Source organism: Melanaphis sacchari, unplaced genomic scaffold, assembly GCF_002803265.2.
Source record: "Melanaphis sacchari strain LSU unplaced genomic scaffold, SCAv2.0 Contig20_pilon_pilon, whole genome shotgun sequence".
In the NCBI taxonomy this organism is placed as follows: domain Eukaryota; kingdom Metazoa; phylum Arthropoda; class Insecta; order Hemiptera; family Aphididae; genus Melanaphis; species Melanaphis sacchari.
In genome coordinates this window covers 5,919,722-5,931,039 of record NW_020271042.1, presented here as the reverse complement: position 1 = coordinate 5,931,039, position 11,318 = coordinate 5,919,722, and positions in this window count along the sequence as shown.

Sequence of the window (11,318 nt, the reverse complement as noted above, 5' to 3'; positions counted from 1 at the left end):
CACAACGACTGGCGAGTTCGATAATTTTATCACAAAATTCTTGTGATATAGTACAGTCATATACATTAAATTTTTATCATTGATTTTATTTTAATATTAAAATACTTTATAAAATTAATGATCATACTGTTTATAGAATTTTTTGCATTCGTGAAGATAGAAAGTAAGATATACCTGTAAAATGGAAAATATTGGCTGACGCTAACTGGTACCAAAATAACAATTATTTTAGAAATACAGTATCATAATATTATGCACAGGTAATAATATCGACTGACCTTTTCTAAAAATGTCAGCACTATACGTCTCTCGACTTGTGTATATATTGGTGGATTGTGGCGCGGTGGTTGGCCACAGTCATTAATGTGTTTTGAGGTCAAGCATCAGCCGGCATCACTTGCTCTTGGATGGGTGACCACCCGAGTTCTTAGTGATGAATCCATGGTGCACATACATACTCACATGTGTTCCAACCGTACAAATCAAATTTTACAAACAAACTTTTAATAAAAATTCTAACTGTTACTATCTACAGCTAATGGCCTTAGTTGTCGGGCTTAAATAAGATCAATACAAAAAAAATATATATATATATTGGAGGACGTATTATGTTCTACGTAATACATACTAATATTTTTTCTAGATCTTCAACTTCTAAGTCTTAAGCGTTAAGCCTATGCTGTAGGTTTTTTAGTAGCTTTTAGGTATTTTTTGAACCAGAATCTTCTCGGAAATAACTAAAACGAATTATTTTCATTGTATCTACCAGCGTTATTAGATCACCAGAAATAAAAATAACGATTATTTTAATAATATTATGATTTACAGGGGTACAGCTATGTACAGTATAAATTTTAAGACAAGCTAATGCTATTTTTATGTTTGAAATGTTTAAATTATATATTTATTTAAATTCTGGTAATTATCTTCTAGTGAGAATTTTAAATTTGTTAATCAATATTTTTGTATCGTTAGGACATTGTAACCTAATCGCGCACTGCATTAATTGTATAATAATTAAAAATTGAAGCAGTCCCTTCTCTATAGCCCATCTAGGTATTTATTATTTACTTGTTTTTGGTATACCTAGATGTATTAAGAAATAGCGTAAATAACGTGGTATATCCTGAATGCATTAAAAAATATAGCAACATAAATAATATTATTTTTAATCAATGGTAATATTAAATTTAGCCTTTCGTTCCTGAAGCTTTGCAGAAACATAAAACCTTATTTGTATTTTATAATTTTTTTATAATGTTAGTCCGATCAATGTCATTAGTATATATTGTTTTTGCATTAATAAATTATAAATAAGACTGTTAGAATTCCAATAAAATTAAAATTATCTATCTATATAATATAATATGTTTTATAATTATTATTTATAATTGAAACAGTTCAATTATTTTTCTTTTTTCATAAATAGAAATAATATATGTAAAAATCAATAAATTTCTATATGGTTAATTGTTATGTATATAATATATACTATATAGACATATAGTATATTATAAATGAGTATTTAATTTATTGACTAGGTCAACAATGAACAAGGTGTTCTATTTGATTAAAAAACAATTTATTATGTTATATAAAGCTATATAACATTAAATTAGCTAATCTGAGACATTTAAACGCAAAATTAAAAAACAATCATCTTAGGTAAATCACAGAGTAAAAATTACTTTTTTTAATCTGTTGAGATATTAAATAATATACCCCAGCATTCTTTTCGAAGTTCGAACTTATTTCACTTATGATTTCTAATTCAATACTATCATAATTTATTTATATTAATTATTTATGTAATTATGTTTTATTTTTATACTATCAATTTATCGAAATAATTAATGTATTACACTATTACTGAATTCAAATATTATATGCAGCTTTGGCATCTGTAGATTGTTTTTATAATTTACAAATGTATTTCTGGAGAGGACTCAAAAATTCTACTATTACAATCCATAATCCACTGTAGATACGTATAAAAAAAAAATCATTCATAATATAACTGTACTATTTTAAGGAAGTGATGACGTATTAACAATTCAGAATTAGATTCCGCTAACAAAATTAAATTAACACAAGTCATAATAAACAAAGGTCATTTATGCTACAAAAAATGTTATAGTACAATTTTATTTATTTATAAAGTTTAACATATTATTAAATTATTAACATTTAGTTAAAATTTAAATATATACATAAATACTTATGTAAGTATAGTATGTAACCATCATAGAATTATATATTTATACATCATAATATTTTACATATAATATTATGTCAATGATGGCATACATATATTAATATAATAATTTTTACTTTAAGTATATATAGTAGGTACATACTACTTAAAATCTTTCAAAATTAATAATTGATTATGTGTGTTGTGTATTTTTAAACGTAATTCAATTAATAAAACAAAGTTGCCAAAGGGTCAAAACAAATTTTTCTGGAATATTTTAATTATACATACCCTCCAATTACTAATTGTTTACTTTTTTGAATGTTTATAATTTATATCAAATAATAAATTGTATACGTGTGGCTCAATGTTTATTTACAACCTGTAAGTTGTTAAATTATGAATATAAAGCTTTAAATAGTTTAGTATATAGTACTTAACTAAATATAATCTATAATCTATTCATATTGCATACATTATATGCTTTATAAATTGAAATGGTTTGTCTTCATTTTTATAATAAAGAACACGCCCTATATGGGCATAGGGATGACTATTTTATTCGGAAAATTCATTCCATTATCTCAGTACCTTATACTACAATCTATATTAGTATATTCAATATCCATATAAATATTCCGTAATAGTCTCACTTTCAATATTAAGGGGATTTTATACTACCGTTTTTTGGAGTTTCGACGTATTAATTTGAATTTTACTCTGATAATAATTTTGAAAATACATAATAATATTATGTATATTTATTAAACATTAATAAATTATAAAGTGTATTACAAATCTTTCGAGTCTAAATTATAAAAAAAAAGTTTCAAAATTATTTTTTGTCTTTGAAATTTCAAAAAATATAAGAAATTTTTCTAATTTAAATTTCAATGAGATTTTTTTTTTTTTTGAGAAATAATAAATTGATTCAAAAGTTTCTAAGTTGACTTATTGGTGAATGGTGAAAACTTCAGTTAATATGTTTGAAATGGTAGTGGACACTTAGTACGGTTAAAATAAATCAGGAAATATATTTTACAAAATTATAAAAGATTAAAATAATTCAAAACTTTATCATCTGTTAGCGAGCACAATTATTGCGCTATCGCAATCGAAACGAGTTTGACATTTGACAGTATACAGTAGAACGTAGAACATACACTATAAAATTAAATCCAAATATTTTTAATAATAGCTATGAACTTATGAATATACCATTTTAAGTGTAAATAATTCAAATATTCATTGGAACTTGAAAGTGTTCTAAAGTAATTCTTAACGAACTTCTTACTAGAAAAATAAAAGCACGGTAAAATACATATTATATTGTATAACAAAAAATATGAATTTTATAAAATATTCACATTTAATATTTTGGATCCAAATCAAACCTGTGAACTTACAATTAAGTAAAATTGTAATCTTTTCAAAAATTCACTAAGCCTGTACATAGCACAGAAATAAAAATAAAACTAAATAAATTCAATTTATAAGTTGATTTGTAACTCACAATTGTTCATACAAACTCATTATTTTTAAAACCAATAATTTTAAATATGAATTATAATATGTATCATTATATATTAATTCAGTGTTATGAATTCTTTTATTATTTATAATATTTATGTACCATATTATGACATTAATGACTACTTATTTCTGTTAAAAATCTATAACAAAACTATAGGATTACTTTTTTTTTTTTTTTATATATATATATAATAATAAATTATGTAAAATATGTAAGTAAATTTATTTCTATATACTTAGTATAGAAAAATCTGTCTACAATTTTCATTTTTTTATGTAACAAAATATCCTACAACTTTTGAAACACGTTAAGGTTTATGATTTGCAATATTTTGCATGGAATAATTTTAATTTTAGATATTTTGTGACACGCGCACGAGTATTTATAATTATTTATAATTATAATCACAAGTTTAAATAGGTAGTCATTTAGTTTTATTCTAGATTTCAAACAGAAATAAATAAATAATATAGTTATTAATATCATTGCGTATAGGTAATATATTTTATACAAATAAAGATTATTTAAAAATATATATTTAATTTTAAAAATCATAAGTTGTATTAAATCAACTTTTAAAAATTAATTGGATGACAAATTGTCTCAAATCGTTGTTGATTAGTTATTGTTTTATTTTCGTAGTGTTTACAGGTTTTTGTGACCATTTTTAAAATTGTTCAAATCAGTTATTTCCAATTTATCTCCACCGTACAAAGTGTTTGGGATATGCAAATCAAATAATAGACCGTAAAAGTGTTCGTTGATCGCTATATAATATATTGTATATACATTATACGTACCTTATATTTGTACATAATAATCTTGTTCATATGAGAATCTTGATAGATATTGTTCATGACGTTCATGTTGAACTGTTCGTTAAGATTATGTTCTTAGGTTTTTGGTTTTCAGATAAAGTATGTAATATAATTTATATAATGCAATACCAAATTCACAAGTGTAATAAATAATAATTCAATTAATAATTAAAATGGATAATTAATAATTAAACAGTAAAATCATTTTTATTAAATTTACTACTTCTACAAAAGAAACGAATAGGTTTTTTTTATTTAACAATTGTTGTAAATAAAATTGTAGTATTGTTTATTTTATAATTAATTAAACTTACGTTTTTTTAAAGCGTTTATAATAAATTCTAAGTTCGGTCAAAAATCTTAATATAATAAGATCTCATATGATTTGTTATTATGGCAATTAAAAACTAATGAAAATACATAGATACAATTTTATATTTGATGAAGTCTTAAGTTCAAATATTAAAATATATTTAAAAACAAGGTAATAACATTTTCGTCTTTTTTTATTAAACTTTTTTGAAATTGTTATTTAATACTTTTATACTTGGTCAAAAAACTTGGTAATTAAACTGACAACACGACTAAGCAAATAATTTCGTGGAGATTTGTATTCGTTTATTAGTTATAACTTATAACTTATTAGTTATAATACTAAGCTTACATACATTTAGTTCAGTGAAGTAACAAAAACGGTATATTCGATTATAATTCATTATTTTTCGAGGGCGCTATACTTTATTGCATTAAAACCACGGTGTAAAAATTAACTTAAAATTAAGTTAATTTTTTTTTTAAATATCCTTAATTATACACATAAATAATTTTATCGAAAGAAAAATGATTGGTTTTAGAATAGTAAAATAATAATATTCAATATTATAATTACTAATTCTTATTAACCTATCGGTTTCATTTAAATAATTCGGGCAACGACGACAATATTATTAATATGCACTTATACGATAGTATTTATAATTACAATATTATTTGATTTTAATACGAGACAAAAAGTATGTTACTGAAAAATCTACATTAAAAATATTCAATTGATAATACAAACAATTTGTAAATATAACTATAAATTGAATAATATAACTTAGTTAAGTTACAATTATTTACAAAAATAAATAGCTTAGTTGTTGAGTTATTTTTTAACATTTTATTTTGTGTAACTAGTTAGGCACTGCCCAATTTTGGATGAAAATTAATAAGTAATGAACGTTATTTTGAATTCAGGGACGTATATATAACTTTTGTATTGAAAGTGCAAGATTAGTGAAATCAAATCTAGGCAGGTCATCAAAAAGTAAGTATTTTAAAGTACTTTTCCCACAAAAAAAATAAAAATAAATAATAAGTTTATGATAAAATATTATTAGATAAGACACAAGTTTCTCAAACTCAAGGGTTTATAATAGTGAAGCCTATTTTTTTACGGTTTAAAACTTTATATTAATATATTGGTGCAAATAATACATGCTATCAAAATTGTAACTATATTGTGTTTTATTATTATCTTACTATAATATTCGTTTGTTATTCGACTATCAGTAGCCATCGAATTGAATATCACATGTCATACCAACTCAAAACAATTATTCGTAGTTATTAGAAACTTTCTCTTAAACATGTCCTGAAAATTATAACTTATAAGTATATATAAGTGTAACGAACTTAAAGAACTTACATTTGAAGGCGCTTCAGAGTCTGAAGTTTAGACACACGTCTTAAAAATAAGTTTAAAACTTCAATATTAATCCCAATAATCGTTTTACTATCCAATTAGTCATCTACTGAACGACAGACTTTTTCATTGTATAGTTCTGCCATTTACCGCACCTAGATGCATCAAATGCGCAAGTGACTACCACTACAGCCTTAGCCAAAAAATAAAATAAATTCCTCCGAAATATATAAACTGCTATTAAGTAATCATCCAGCAAGCTATAAAGATTGTAATTTTTACAAAGGTATTTAAAAAAAAAATGACGTTACTTCAATCTCAAGCAACTATATAGAACCAAAATTTCTAATAAAAAAATACTAAATATTAAAATATACTCATCAAAGAAGTGCAATTAGCTCCACAAAAAAAGTACCTTGTAGTCTCAAACAATAGTTATTTATCTAATAATATATTGAAAGAACCTAACTTTTGAAAAGCAACAAAAAAATTACTAAACCAAAAAATTAACACCATTCCTCCTCTCTACACTAACGTAAAACTTGCCATTTCCTATTTAGAAAAAAAGTAATGTTTTTTAAATATGCTACATAATACCAACAAACCAGGAAAGGACAAATCTAATCCTGATAGATTACAGGTCAATTATTAGTCTCTTAATTTCATATCAAAATTGTTTGAAAAAATACTGCTCGCTTATCTGAACATCATTGATCTTTTATCTAAATTCCAATTTCGGTTTAGATCAAACCACTCGACTGTACAAAAACTTTTTTTGATAATAGAATTAATACTACGTTTGAAAAACGTTGCCATACCGGAGCTGTTTTTTTTCTATATGTCAAAGGTATTTGATAAAGTCTTTTGTACAAATTAAAATCTATAAATAACCCAATTTACCTATACAATTAAATTGTAAATTTTAAATTTTAACAGACAGTTTTTCGTAAAAATGAATGATAGCATATCTACGTACAGTCGAGTGGTATAGATCATCGATATTATGCAAATAAAGGCGCAATTATTGACCACATAAGTGCGTACTATATTACAATATTTAACACAATTAATAAACGTAGATAATAATAATAATATTGTATTAATCTACATTACATTTATTCAAAAAAGTTTCCATACACTTTTTTCAAAAATTATTAATTAAAATAAATATTTTGAAAGATCCAAAACAAATGATTGATAATTGTACCATAAATGAATTAAGTATATACATTTTATATTTCAATAAAATTAACTAAATTTTATTTAACATTTGGCTATAACTTATAACTTATAATAAATTATACAGTATATTAAAAAATATTTAAATAATAAATATGCCAAAAAGTTTCCATACACTTATTGACTTATAAGATAATTTCTTAATTTAGTTAGTTTATGTTTATTTATTAGGTAAATTGTCTTGCTTTAATTATTAATAATGTGTAGAATCACCTTTTGCTATATTAATCATACGATTCTTTATAATATTAAATAAGATTTTTAGTGATTTCTAGATCAATTGCGTTCCATTCTATTAAAATTGAATTTTTCAACCACTGCTTATTTCCAACAGTTTTAGTATGTAAAAACTAAAATGTTCAAATGTAACATCGAACTAGTAAATATCAACTATCAAGAATCAAGATTAATGAGTGATTTAAAATATCATCAATATCTTCGAACATAATAAGCTTGTTTGGGTTTAGTGATACAATAACACTCACAAATACACTATATGATATTACAATTTGTAATATTTAATTTAGATTATTCTAAAAACAGTATAACAACATACTATACGTGTAATATTGTTTGGAAACTTTTTGCAAATATTTATTCATTCCAAGGCTGTATCTTATGGGGTCCAATAGGTCCAGACCCCTCCTCAAAATTTTTTAAATAGTTTAAAAATGTGTGAAATACCTAATTTTTTTTAATACCTACAATACATCAGTTAACTAAAATTACAATTTATCAAATTAACAATTGAGTTTTGTATCATAATACTTATATAATATGAAGATACCTATTATTAAAGCGTCTTAAAAGATTGTTATTGATCGACTACAACCGCTATCAATGCTGGTCAATGCCTTGACGGTTGACGACGATTAATAACAACAACATTATATTTGTATAAATTAAAAATATTATGATAATAATTATTTTTTATTACAAATCATCGTCCGCCAAATAGACATATACGTCGAATTGTTTTATTACATTCCTCATAATGAAAAAAAAAAATTCTTGATACGGCTTTGTGTTATTCCCAACAACACATGTTTTACTAAATTTATCAAGATTGAGACGCTATAGAACTTTTACAATTATTGTGTGTGCTGTTTCATATAAATATAATTAAACTATATTCTGTTATATTATAGAATATTTTGTTTTTTCCGAAATCGGCAGTTTACGGTCATATTTATCGGATGTAATTTGACCAGTTGAATTTTATTTCATAATTTTATTTGTTTTGGACGTTTTCGTTTGTAATTGGTCGAACATTTATTCGACTGATGACGGTTGTAGTCTATAGTGTAGGTATAAGTTCTATTTATCTATATACGGTTTTGACCATACAGTAAGTCTGAGCTCTAACGTGCGAATAAAATCGTATAATGTTTTCACATCTTCTCATGTATTTAGTTACGTATACTGCTAAGTTCATCGCGCCGTCCGGCTGCCATACACAACAGTGGTAATGGAAAAGCTGCTACATGGCACCGTGACGGTATTTTGCCGAATTCTCGTGTAATCGTAGGTTACAAATAGTTTTCCGTTTACATAGCACATCATGAAACCGAATACATGCAAATCTGCTAGAGAAAATCCTGCTGAATCTGTTTTCAAATTACAGATTGCACACACGAAGAAAGACGAAAAAAGCTTTTGGGTTACTAAACTAAACTTTTAGAATTTTTTACCAATCTATAAATTTAGAAGTCGCCACAATTGACAATATTGTATAGGTAGCTTGATGCTACGTGAAAGTTACGTGGTAAAAAATAAACGACCATTTTTTGATAATAATACGGAATAACCATCGCCTATTAATAATATGATACCGGCTACTGGCTAGCTTGAGTTTCTCAAATGTTTAAGGTTTTGAGGTCAAAACATTTTTTTTATAATAATCTATAATAAAGGTGCTCTTCTTTGGTAATCAAATTCATTGAAAAATATTTATTTTATTTTTTGTTTTAAACTAAATTAACTAAGTAGTAAATACTGTACACTAAACTTTGGTCGTTACAACATGTCGCATTTTGCAGACTAGTGTGACATTTTCGTATAAACGGATGTTATGACTTTTTGCGTTTAAGAAATCTAAACATGTCTTTAAAAAAGTAGGTTTTTAATTTTTATCATAGAAAAAGAAAATTGAAAAAACTATTATTTTCTAGGCAATAAAAACAGTAATAATAAAAATTGATATCATAAATATTTTAACGCAATACCATAAGCACAAATTATATTTTCGGGGAATACATTTTATTAGTCACATACTCTGCTATTTCTTCTTGCGTGTCTATAGGTTATTTTTAAACTAATAATATTTATCTACATATTATATAATAATTATCCCATATCATAATCTTAGTATTGTATATTAATATTTAAGGATGAGTACATTATTGGAATTAATGATATTTTGTGGGAAGGTGGGGTAGCAAAACGGTCACGGTGAATAGTTCGATGACGAATTTTCCTAAATTCCAACTAATTTTGGTGCACTAGTCCAGGGTTTTCTACTTCTGTTCTTAGCATTGAACGCTGTTAGTTAGAGTCTAATTTTCTACGAAAACTTGAACGAGGTATATTGCTCAAAGTTTTAATTTTTTTTTCAGTTAACAATAAATTGAACAGTTGTATGTGATTTATTTACAGTTTTAGACATTTTTCGAAAATATTTTCCTTCTTTTTTTAGCCGAATTATTAATGTACGAATTTCAGTTGGTACTTCCTTGATTAACATAGTAATGAAAGTGTTATTAGGTATATAATTAACGTAGTAAAAAAATTATTCAATGTGTACAAATATAATAGATCACAAAAAAATTATCAATACACTCCGTTAATCCGTTAGACTTTATAACAGACAGTAGTAGGTACTCTGACCAGAAAAGCTTTTTATTTTATTTTAAGGTATAATATATAATCTGTCCCCTAAGGAACCATGGTCAATGAGAATATGTGATAATATAAAGAATTAATTTTTCTAAACGAGTAAGTCACCCAGTGATAACACTACCCTAATTTATTATTATTATTTTTATTTGTTAATTTAAATTTTTGATCATTAAACCTTAAGTAAGTCGTGACTCGTGACACCAGGACCAGTTCCTTTTGAGTCTTCTTGAGGATTTCCAGGAATTGTGAGAATAGCGAGGTTAGATAAGAAGTTGATATGAAATAGGAATTTACAATGAAATCTTTTATAAAAGGTAACTGCTTTTTCATAGACGATTTTGATTTTTAGATAGGTACAAGTAAATATGTAATGTTAGGTTTGAATTTTGTCAGTGTTTGATTTTTTAGCATTGCCCCAGAGTTAGAAGTTTTAAGTTTACATTTGCTTGAACAGGAATTTATGTTATATTAGAAGTTTTGTCTCTTATTTAGTGTGGTTGTTGTTGATCATTTAAGTTTTAAGTAAGCGGAATAATGCATTTAAGGCAAATCTTTTGGTTTTGACGTTGTGTTGTGTGATCGAGTGATCCAGTGTTCAATAGTTAGACTTAAGTATTTAATCAATTTAGAAGTAGGAATTTGAATATTATCTAAAAATACTACAGGACGGGGAGGAGTTGTGAAAAGTGAATGTAGTTGTGGTGATTTTGAAACGCCAATTTTTATACCAATAGCAGCCATGAGATCAGAGTGGCCATTTGACTGATCAGAGAGGAAATTGGAAAGTTTTTAAATAAAAATATTAATGTTTAAATTAAAATGTAAGAAAACTTTTTTTTGACTGAGTAATTTATAACATATTTTGAATATGTAGGTATCTAATGAGTTTATTATATTATACCTTATCTATAGTCAATAGTCAATGGTAATAATCATGAATTAAGAAAT